Below are 10,850 nucleotides of genomic sequence, written 5' to 3'. Positions count from 1 at the left end.
TTAGGGATTTGAATAAGGTGTGGAATTTCTCAAGAAGCTTTCTTACTTTACAACATCAAGTAGAGAGAGAAACTGAGCTAATTCTCAAGCTATCTAAGTAGTCTTAAAGAAGAAGTGTTGTTCTAATCAAACCACCGTTGGAGTTCTAGCTAGCTACAAGTGGGAGATCAAATGGATAATTCAGGTGTCTAGAGAAGAGGATCAACACTTAGAGCTCTTGGTCTTCGCATTTGATTGGAAAGGTTCGAGGAAAACTAGCGATTAAGGTAATCCTAAACGCTTAGTTAATTGTTAGCTTATGCATGATGATTAGAACCTACTAGTGTTAGACATGAGATGTTTGAGATTCCTCCTAGAACACTAGGTGACACCACAACCCAACAATGGCATCGGAGCCTCTTGCAAATACCTAAGTTTTGCTAAGTTTCAAACTAATCCATGATTGATTAGATAGATAGTTATGTCTATAAGTGTTTTAGACTTCAATTTGATGAATTTGAATGTGATTTAAAAGTTTTCAAATTGATTGAAAAGTTGGTGATTGAAAAGAGTTTCAAAAGTTTCAATTTTAATTGATTTCGGTATTGAAAAGTGTTTTCAAAAGAATTATTCTTCATTGATTTTTTAGAAATCGTTTGAACTCAAGTTTTGGGTTTTAGAAGTTTCTAAATACATGGGGACAACAGCTTTACAAGCAAAAAGAAAAAAAATTGGAAGCCGGATGCAACTTAAAAGTAGCTAAAAACTGGCCGGGACACGTCCAGGACGCGTCTGGCCAGTCACATGTGAAGTCTCAGCCTTCTTGGCCGAGACCGTTCCGGACTTGGAGTCCGTAACACGCGTCCAGGAGCTCCCTGAAGGATATAGTCCTTCGGTCTGAAGGAGATGTCATTCCGAAGGAGTGTACTTCGACCAAGGTGGCAATGCGTACAATTTTTCAGTTAGAATGACGATGACTTTATCCGGATGATCATCTAGTCCGGTCCAATTAGGGGTCGTAATGCTTAGCTAGAAGCCGTTTACGATCGTCGGATCACTTCGGTAATCCACGGCTAACATAGACCGGATCCTACAACAGGTTACATCAAAGAGTGGTAGCTTGATCGGAGAGAGTTGACTCGTGGGAGCTTGCCTATAGATGGATATGATTCAATCTGATAGTGCCAAAAAGATAGAAAGTATCGGGCTCGAAAGAGAATCCCGAAAAGGTGGAAAACCCCACTTATGGGGTGTCCTGATCAAGCCCATTAGGGAGTTGATCAGGATCGGCCATAAGAGTAGGGTGGGCCGGCCAGGCCGAGCCCATTCGTGGGCTTAAGTGGCCGGCCATACACTAATTAGGGGAAACCCTAATTTTACTCAGAAAGAGTTCTGACGTGTTTATCTTTTCTGGGACTCTTATGGAAACCTAATTGGACCCAAATTCTAATTAGGATTTCTCTATATAGGGTCATTAGATAACAGAAAAAGGGTTGGATTTTTCTCAAGAGAAAACAATTTCTCTCACAATATATAGCTAAGTGGAGAGAGAGGGTTTTAGAGAAAAAGGTCCCAATCTATCTATGGAATAAAAAAGAAGAATGGTTCTTCTTCTCAAAGTTGAATGGAGTTCTAGCGGACAACAAAGAAGGGAGATCAAGTTATTCAATCGGGTGTCTCAAGTAGAGGATCGACAATTGGAGCTCTCATCTTCTTCGGGATAAAGTTATTGGAATCTAGTTCGTGAGAAAGCGAATCCAGTTATTCTTCTTTCAGTTTCTAGTTCATTATTAGTTCATCCATATGATCCTGGATAACTAGTGTTAATCATATGATGATTGAGATTTCGCTTACAACATTAGTTAGATGATTATGTGTATTAGATACATACAAAACCCAACACTCCCAACAGACGCGCGTCTGGGTTGCTCCTAGTAATCCAAGCACGTCTGGGACTTGGTCCGAGATGTCTGGAAGCTTCCACCAGACACATTAGGATGCGTCTGGGGTGCCCTAAGCATCTCGGTCTTAGATCAGATGACCTAAGGCCTCGATCTAGGGCCAGACGCATCTAGGATGCGTCTGGGACGGCCTAGGGAGTCTCGGACTTGGCTCGAGACATCCTATAAGGCCCGACCTTAGGCCAGACGCATCTAAAACGCATCTGGGCCTAGGCTAACGTCCTGGCCAAAGGCCAGGACGCGTCCTATGCCTAGGCCGAGACCGAGATGGGTCTAGACGCGTCTGGTCTCGGCCAAAACGTGCTAGGCACGACCCAAAGCTCACGGCCTTGAGCCGAACCGAGAATGGGCCGGACCTATGCACCACCTGAATCTCTTTTGGGCCGGACCATCATGATTGGGCCTTGACCTTAAGGTCTTAGGCCTTGACCTATTATTGTCCCGGGTTATTCCGAATTTGAGTTAGGACCATGGGTCGAAGTTTTATGGGTCTTGACCCGAGTTGGAGTTTTTTTTGACGAAAGTCTATACTTTTCTTTCGGTCCCACCCAAATATTATAGAAATTGTTTTGGATCACTTGAAGACTGCGCCTCGTGGAAGGAAAACCAGTAGGCCCTCATGTTCGGCAAATGATTGAACTCATTGTTAAACTAGGAGAGCTAGGTTATCCGATTAGCCTAGAACTTATTGCGATATCATCCTTCATTCACGTCATAAAGGGTTTAATCTATTCTGAATGAACTACGACATGAATGGATTGATCAAGCCCTTAGAGGAGCTTCATGAAATGCTTCAAGCATCCAAGGAATTTATAAAAAAAAGGTGGAAGCGAAGAATAAGATTCTTGTGGTTCAGGAGAACAAAAGGCAGAAGTCGAAACTTGCGTTCAAAGGAAAAGGCAAGAATGCTAAATACAAGAACAAAGTTTTCCTCTCTGATGCTAAATGTTTCTACTGCGATGGCAAGAGCCATTGGAAAAAAAACTGCCTTAAGTTCTTGGAAGACACGAAGAATGGAACAGTAGCTTGCACTTCAGGTATTGGCGATTAATTTATCAAATACTAAAAATTTCCCAAATTGGTATGAGATACCTAATGCCCTATCATTGTAAATGTACAGGAGCAGCTGGGAACTAAGTATTTGGCGAAAGGAGAAGACACCCAAGAAGGAGCAGAAGCCAAGACTGTTAAGGATGCTGAAAGAGATCGGAATCGTCTCTAGGCACTATTCTAGATTAATTTGTTTTTCTAATTAGACATCATCTCTGTATCAAGTACTACGGAGAATCAATAAAAGAGTTCAGTTCTTAATTGAGATGTCTTAAAAGTGCTAAACTAACAACATATACTAAAAGGATTCTAAACTTGGTTATACCAATAAAAGAGACACAGTACATAAGGATGAGGCTCATACAATGGGATCATCCCAATGAAAAAGGGATGAGGAAAGTGTTTCCAACATATCCAAGAAAGCTTGAGAAGTGAACAATCGAATTGACAAGAAAGAAAGTCTTGAGTCAAATACAGATGTAAATCGTCGCTTCTAACCTATCCGAGTTGGAACGCCCAAAAGGATATAAATTGAAGAGTATGAATCAAGCTCTGTTCTCCGTTAAACACTATGTCTAGACACAGCTTCGTACACATAACTGAAATTTTTTCAAAAGCTAAAAGGCCATGTACGAAGAATACAAGGCATAAATTAGCAAATCTGACGCAATTTCCTTAGAAGAAATTTGGGCTTCACACAACCAATCAAGAGAACAAAGTGTTTGTTGCCCGTGATGGTATCCTCCTAATAATTAGCTCCAAAAGGAATAATTACTTACGTAGGATAAGTGGGAGGAAAAGTCGAATGCTTTGACAAGAGCAACAAAACTGTTATAGAATAGTGGGAGGAAAAGGGCAAGCACCTACCACCCAAGACGAATGAGATTCGTCAGAGAACTGTCAAGTAGTTGAAAGTTACTCAAAAGAAGATATCTCAAGTGTTAAAGTATCTCGTTTCTCATAAGCCTTGAAGGTCATTACTACTTATGTAACAAGCTGAGATGATTAGTTTTCAAGGAAGAAAACTGAGAAGGATGGAAACATTGGAGTTTCCCAAAACTAGACGAAGAAGATTAAGATCGTGGTTTCATACCAAGAGACTATGAACGAGATCTTACATCAGTCTATGTTTAAGTCCATAACTAACACAAGGAAGTAAAAAATCGTAACAGGTAACTGACTTTAGTGAGTAGTAAACAAGCATGCTCCAGAGATCCATCAAGGGATGGAGCAGGGAAGAGTTACAATCTTCGATTCTAAAGAAGAAATCAATGACGTTTGATTCCTAGAGAATGAAGAAAATCTTGAATCTCAGGATTTCAAAAAGGTTAATGGGAGAAACGCTGTTGAGGTTCAGTGTTTAGTGTACACACCAGAATTGAGAACAACATAGGGATGTTGGAATCAGTTAAGGAAGGACCACAAAGGATGAAATGCTTTGGGCATCAAACATCTATGAGCATAGTTAAAAATATGATAGGACTAAGATAAGAAAAATTGGGATTCTTAATAGTCCAAATACGAAAGACTCTAAAAGAGACATTCGACCCAAACCTCATGGACCATAGCTAGGCAAGACTCAGAGTCGGGGACCCTGATGAGCAAGCACGCATGAGGAAGATTTTTATTCTATGAGCATAAGATTGGTCATGTGAGACATGCTTTAGCCTTTGCCCAAGACCTCTCTAATACTGGAGTATTGAGAGGTGTAAACATCCGAACTCAGATAAATTAATGTGAAACCACAACTAACATCTTAAAAGGCTTGTAGAATTGCTTGGATGAGTTAGAGTGGAGAAAGTTGAACATGTTAATGCAAACTTCTAGACATGGAAGGAAAGTAGGCTGAAAGTATTTCTAGCCGGGAACTATTGCAGACTCTACAAAACGAAAGAATGGAAGCCTTAAGTCAGGTAAAGGGTTACTAGAAACTAGCAAAGGAATCGACCTTCGATTAGTTGATAATAAACAAGGTTTAATCGGACTAGATACGTGGTTAACTAAACTGTGACCTAAGACAAAAGTATGAGAACCATACAATATGTCCAAGGCATAAGGTAATGTCGAAAATAACCTTGACTAGTAAATTGAGTATGTAAAAGGAGTTTTACGGAAGAGGCTCAAATTTACAAACTCCCGTTATCATAAATAAGTTAGTTATTTCGCAATCGTCTAAATTTAGTTTAGTATTTAAACGACAGCCCACGGATAATAAGACATTCCAAATAGGTTTGTCAGATATGTGATCTGATGAATGGAGCCCTATTAAATGAACTTGGAATATTTCATTATCATCTCCCTAGTCCAGGTCATTGCATGGACAACAATGACTCAGGAAGACTAGCACGTAGGTCGATGAGGTAGCACATTTGAATGGGCTATAAGAATAGGAGTATTCGATCGACTACGTGGGTGTACTATTAGGAATATACACTGGATAATCCTCAAATGAGAAGTACATCATTCGTGATGAACGTTAAACGTTTCTCATCGACAAGATTTGAGAGATTCCTCAAAACATGAGTGCCCCGCTCATCTTATGTAAGGAATGTTCGACTTTGGTTCCGCCAAAAGTCGTGTCGTATAAGGAGGTTATAAAAGCAGATACTGGGAAATACATGATAGACATGAAGCTGAGTGGGAGCACAAGAATGGATTGTGTCATCCTTATTATTGGGTTTAGTATGTATCTAATACTCTAACTAATGTCGTGAGCGGAATCCTAAACATCTAATGTTTAACACTTATTAACTAGGATCATATACAAGAACTAATAAGAACTAGAAGCGGGAAAAACTAACCTTACACGCAATTTTTCCCTCGAACCTTTCCAATCTCATGTGAAGATCAAGAGCTCCAATTTTCGCTATTCTACTTGAGACACCGAGTAGGTTAACTTGATTTACCTTCCTTAATGTCTGCTAGAACTTAATGGAAGGTTGAGAAAAACCTTTCTTCTTGACTGGATAGATAGAATGGGAGCTTTTTCTCTAAAACCCTCTCTCTCCAATAGTTGTCTGAAGAGAGTGATTTTCTTCTGAGAAAATTCCACACCTTCTCTGAACCCTGACTGGTCCTTATATAGGGAATTCCTAGTAAGAGTTTCACGCAAACAAGGATTCCTAAAGACCCTCAGAAAAAATAATAACCTTATCTTCCCTTAATACCCTTTTAAGGGAATCAGGGTTTCCCCTAAGTGTGGTCGTCCAAACCAGCCCCTTATGGGCTTGGCCAGCCCACTTATGTTGGTCGGCCATCTTATGGCCGACCCTTATGAGCCTTCTTCCGGGCTTATCTTTTAAGCCCGATTTATTCTATCTTTGTTCTGAATCTCCATTCTAACCTTTTTGGCTTATTTAGTTGGAACCAATTCATCTTTTGCCTGGCTCCTACTAGTCAAATCTCTCCAATCAAGCTACCCTCTTATGTGTAACCCGTTGTAGGATCCGGTTTATGTTAGCCGTGAATTACAAAAGTAATCTGACGATCGTAAGCGATTTCTAGCAAAGCATTGCGACCCCTAATTGGATCGGACTGGATGATCTTCATGATTAATTCACTGTTATCGTAGCTAAAAAATTGATCGCATTATTACCTTGGTCGTAGGACACTCCTTCAGAAGGACATCTCCTTTTGACCGAACGGATATATCCTTTAGTCACCCACTTGTCCTTGGAACAAGTGCAATGCTTGATTCCCGTGTCTCTTCGCATCTCATTTGATACGTCATACCTTTCAGACTTTCTTGATCTGGAAAACAACTGACCTAGCGAATGATTAACTTTTAATCCATTTGAGTGCGGCCACACATTTTCAGCTGCTTCTCCTCAAGTGGCCCGGAGATACTAATCCTAACCTAGTTAGAAGGACATAATCCGGTCTCGTGCTCCCACTTAACTTCATGTCTATCATGTCATTCCTGGGAATCCGCTTTTATAACCTCTTTTTACGGCAGGACGTTTGGCGGTACCAAAGTTTGACATTCTTTACATAAGATGAGTGGAGCATTCATGTTTATGGAATCTTCTCAATCTTGCCTAAGAGAGTTCATGACGCATTTCATTACTCATTGAACAACTCTCATGTTGGGTTATCTAGTGTATATTCTCTATCATACACCCATGTAATTGACCAGAATTCCCAGGTCTTATAGCCCTTGAAACTGCGTTGTAGGTCAATCTCACATGCTAGTCTTCTTGAGTCATAGTTGTCCACTTCAACAACCTGGACTAGTGACATTTATGATGAATCTATTTTAAGTTCACTTGTAGGGTTTCTTTTACCAGATCAAGTATCTGATAAGCCTACTTAGAATGCTTCATCATATTTGGACTGCCGTTTAAATACTAAACCATGATTTATCGACGAAATAATAATTTATTTCTTTTATTGAATGCAGGTAATTAATTACATAAAAATCTTTTATTAATCTAATTACAGACTAACCATTCTTCGATGCGCTTTATACCAATGGCCCTCATATGACTCTCATGTTTGGGATGAGGTAGTGGTTTAGTTAACGGATCTGTTAAGTTTTGATCCGTATGAACTTTACAAATGACCACATCTTTGCACTCTATGGTCTCCCTTATCACGTGGTACTTCCTTTGGATGTCTTAGGATTTCTGGTGTGCTCTTGGTTCCTTAGCTTGGGCAATAACTCCATTGTTGTCACAATATAACGCTATCCCCTTTTGAACGCTAGGAACGACTCCCAGTTCCATGATGAACTTCTTTATTCAAACTCCTTCCTTGGCTGCTTCTGAAGCAGCTAAGTATCCTGCTTCTGTGGTGGAGTCTGCTACAGTGCTCTGTTTTGAGCTCTTCCAACTTACTGCTCCTCCCTTTAGACAATAGACATAACCCGACTGTGATCAGAAATCATCTTTGTTCGTTTAGAAGCTTGCATCCACATGGTCTTCCACGATTAGTTCTTCCTTTCCGCCATACACCAGGAAGTGATCATGTTTTCTTCTCAAGTACTTCGAGATATTCTTTGCTGCGATCCAGTGTGTTTCACCTGGATTAGATTGGTAATGACTACACATACTCAAAGCATATGAGAAGTCTGGGCGAGTGCAGGTCATGGCGTACATGATAGATCCTGTAGCCGAGGCATAAGGCACCTTAGTCATGTATGCTTGCTCATCACGATATTTGGAATTTTGAGTCTTGCTAAGCACCGCACCATGTGACATGGGTAGAAATCCTCTCCTAGAGTCTTTCATTTGAAACCTTCCAAGGATCTTATCTATATAAGTTTCTTGACTGAGTCCAATCACCCTTTTGATCTATCTCTATAGATCTTGATGCCCAAAATATACTCTGCATTTCCTAGGTCTGTCATTGAGAAACACTTCCATAGCCATTCCATTACGAATTCTAGCATCGGAATGTTGTTTCCAATGAGTAGTATGTCATGTACATACAGGACCAAGAAAACTAGGTCGCTACCACTAACCTTCTTGTATACACAAGATTCATCCGTGTTCTTCAAAAACCCAAACTCTTTGATTCTCTCGTCGAACGGAAGATTCCAGCTCTTGCTTTCCTGTTTCAATCCATAAATGGATCTTTGATGCTTGCAAACCTTTCCAGTATATCTGGTGTCTATAAACGCTTCAGGTTGTGTCATGTACACATCCTCTTCCAGATTTCCATTTGGGAAGGCGGTTTTGACATCCATTTGCCAAATCTCATAATCATAATGAGTGGCTATTGCTAAAATAGTCCTGATGGATTTAAGCATCGCAACAGGGGAAAAGGTTTAATCATAGTCTATACCATGAACCTTCTTGTGACCTTTTGCAACGAGTCTAGCTTTGAAAACGCTAACGTTTGCATCCTTGTCTGTTTTCATCTTGAAAATCCATTTGCAAACTATAGGTGTTACTTCATCGGGCAAATCGACCAAGTTCCAAACTTGATTCTCAGACATGGATTCCATTTCGGATTTCATGGATCCTAGCCATTTTTCGGAGTCTGGGCTCGTCATAGCTTCTTTGTAGGTGTTAGGTTCATTATCTTCAACTAACAGCAGGTCTGTTATTTGAGGTAATTCAATTAGCCTTTGTGACCTACGCGGGGCTTGAACAACATGTGGGACACTCTCAACTTCTTGATGGTTCTCCTGTGAATCTAATTCGCTTTGCGCGGGAGGCTATGTGAGATCCATCATCTCTTCCTCTCCTTCCATTTCTATTGGCTCTGAATAGTTAGGGATCGCGACTATTGACATTGGTACACCATTGTCAATTTGTTGCTTATATCGAATTTCTTCGATTTCTATATTTCTCCCATTTGTCTTCTTGGAAAGGAATTCCTTTTCAAAGAAGACACCATCACGAGCAACAAACACTTTGTTCTCTGATGGGTTGTAGAAATAATAACCCCTTGTCTCTTTTGGATACCCCATAAAGAGACATTTGTCTGATTTGGGTGTTAGTTTATCTCCTTGTAAATGTTTTACGTAAACATCGCAACCTCAGACCTTAAGAAAAGACAATTTTGGAACCTTTCTAAACCATAACTTATATGGCGTCTTTTCCACAGCTTTAGACGAATGTCGGTTTAGTGTGAAAGCAGCCGTTTCAAGAGCATATCCCCAGAAAGAGGTTGGAAGACCGGCTATGTTCATCATGATTGGACCATGTCTAAAAAGGTTCGGTTTCTTCTTTCGCACGCACCATTAATCTGAGGTGTTCCTGGTGGAGTGAGTTGGGATACTATTCCATAACTCCTAAGATGATCCTCAAACTCTTGACTCAAATATTCACCACCTCGATCTGATCGAATGACTTTTATTTTCTTGCCAAGTTGATTCTCTACTTCATTTTGAGATTGTTTGAACAATTCAAACGATTCTAACTAATGCTTCATTAAACATATGTAACCATATCTTGTGAAGTCATTAGTAAACGTGATGAAGTACCCAAAATCACCTCTCGCTAGTGTACTCATAGGTCTGCATACATAAGTATGTATCAGTCCTAATGGTTCACTAACTCGATCACCTTTCCCTTTGAAGAGTGAACGTGTCATTTTCCCCATTAAACATGACTCGCATGTATCGTATGATTCTAAATCACAAGAACCTAGAAGTCCATTTGCATGAAGCTTCTGCATACGTTCATGTTAATGTGACCTAAACGACAATGTCTGGGATACCCTTGGTTTGAATCATGAGTACGACGCCGTTTCATGTCTATGTTCAGGATTTCATCTTTTATGTTTGTAACATAAATACCGTTACAGAGTTTAGCACTGGTATAGAACATCTCACCTTTGCATAGAGAACAAAGTTTGTTTTTTATTACTAGACGATATCCCTCTTTATTCAGTACGGACACAGAGATGATGTTCCTTGAAATAGATGGTACATAATAGCAATTATGTAACACTAATATCAATCCTGTGTCTAAACTGAGATTATAGGTTCCTACGGCTACAGCAGCAACTCTTGCCTTGTTTGCAACTCGTAGAACCATCTCACTCTTTGTCAGATACCGTATTCCCTTTAGCCCATCTAAATTTGATATTACGTGAGCTCCACACTCGGTATCAAATACCCATGAGGGAGAATCAGCCATATCTGCCAAATTTACCTTTATAACATAGGCACTTATTTCCTGGTCACTTACTGGTTTCTCTCCTATGCTTTCTTCGTTCGAAGTCTCGAGACCACTTCTCAAGTCCTTCTCTCAATCTAGAAAATTGTATAGATTCATTTCTCCCGTTGGAAAGAATGAACCTAAATCTGAACTAATACTACTTGCCATCTCTACACTATATGAAACAAAAAAAAGGATTTTGCTAAGTAATACATTCAATGTTCGCAAAACAGCGTTCTGCCATATTATC

This window comes from Eschscholzia californica, unplaced genomic scaffold, assembly GCF_041429995.1.
Source record: "Eschscholzia californica isolate CP2 unplaced genomic scaffold, dmEscCali1.0.p SCAF_1, whole genome shotgun sequence".
Taxonomy (NCBI): domain Eukaryota; kingdom Viridiplantae; phylum Streptophyta; class Magnoliopsida; order Ranunculales; family Papaveraceae; genus Eschscholzia; species Eschscholzia californica.
This window is presented reverse-complemented; position numbering follows the sequence as displayed.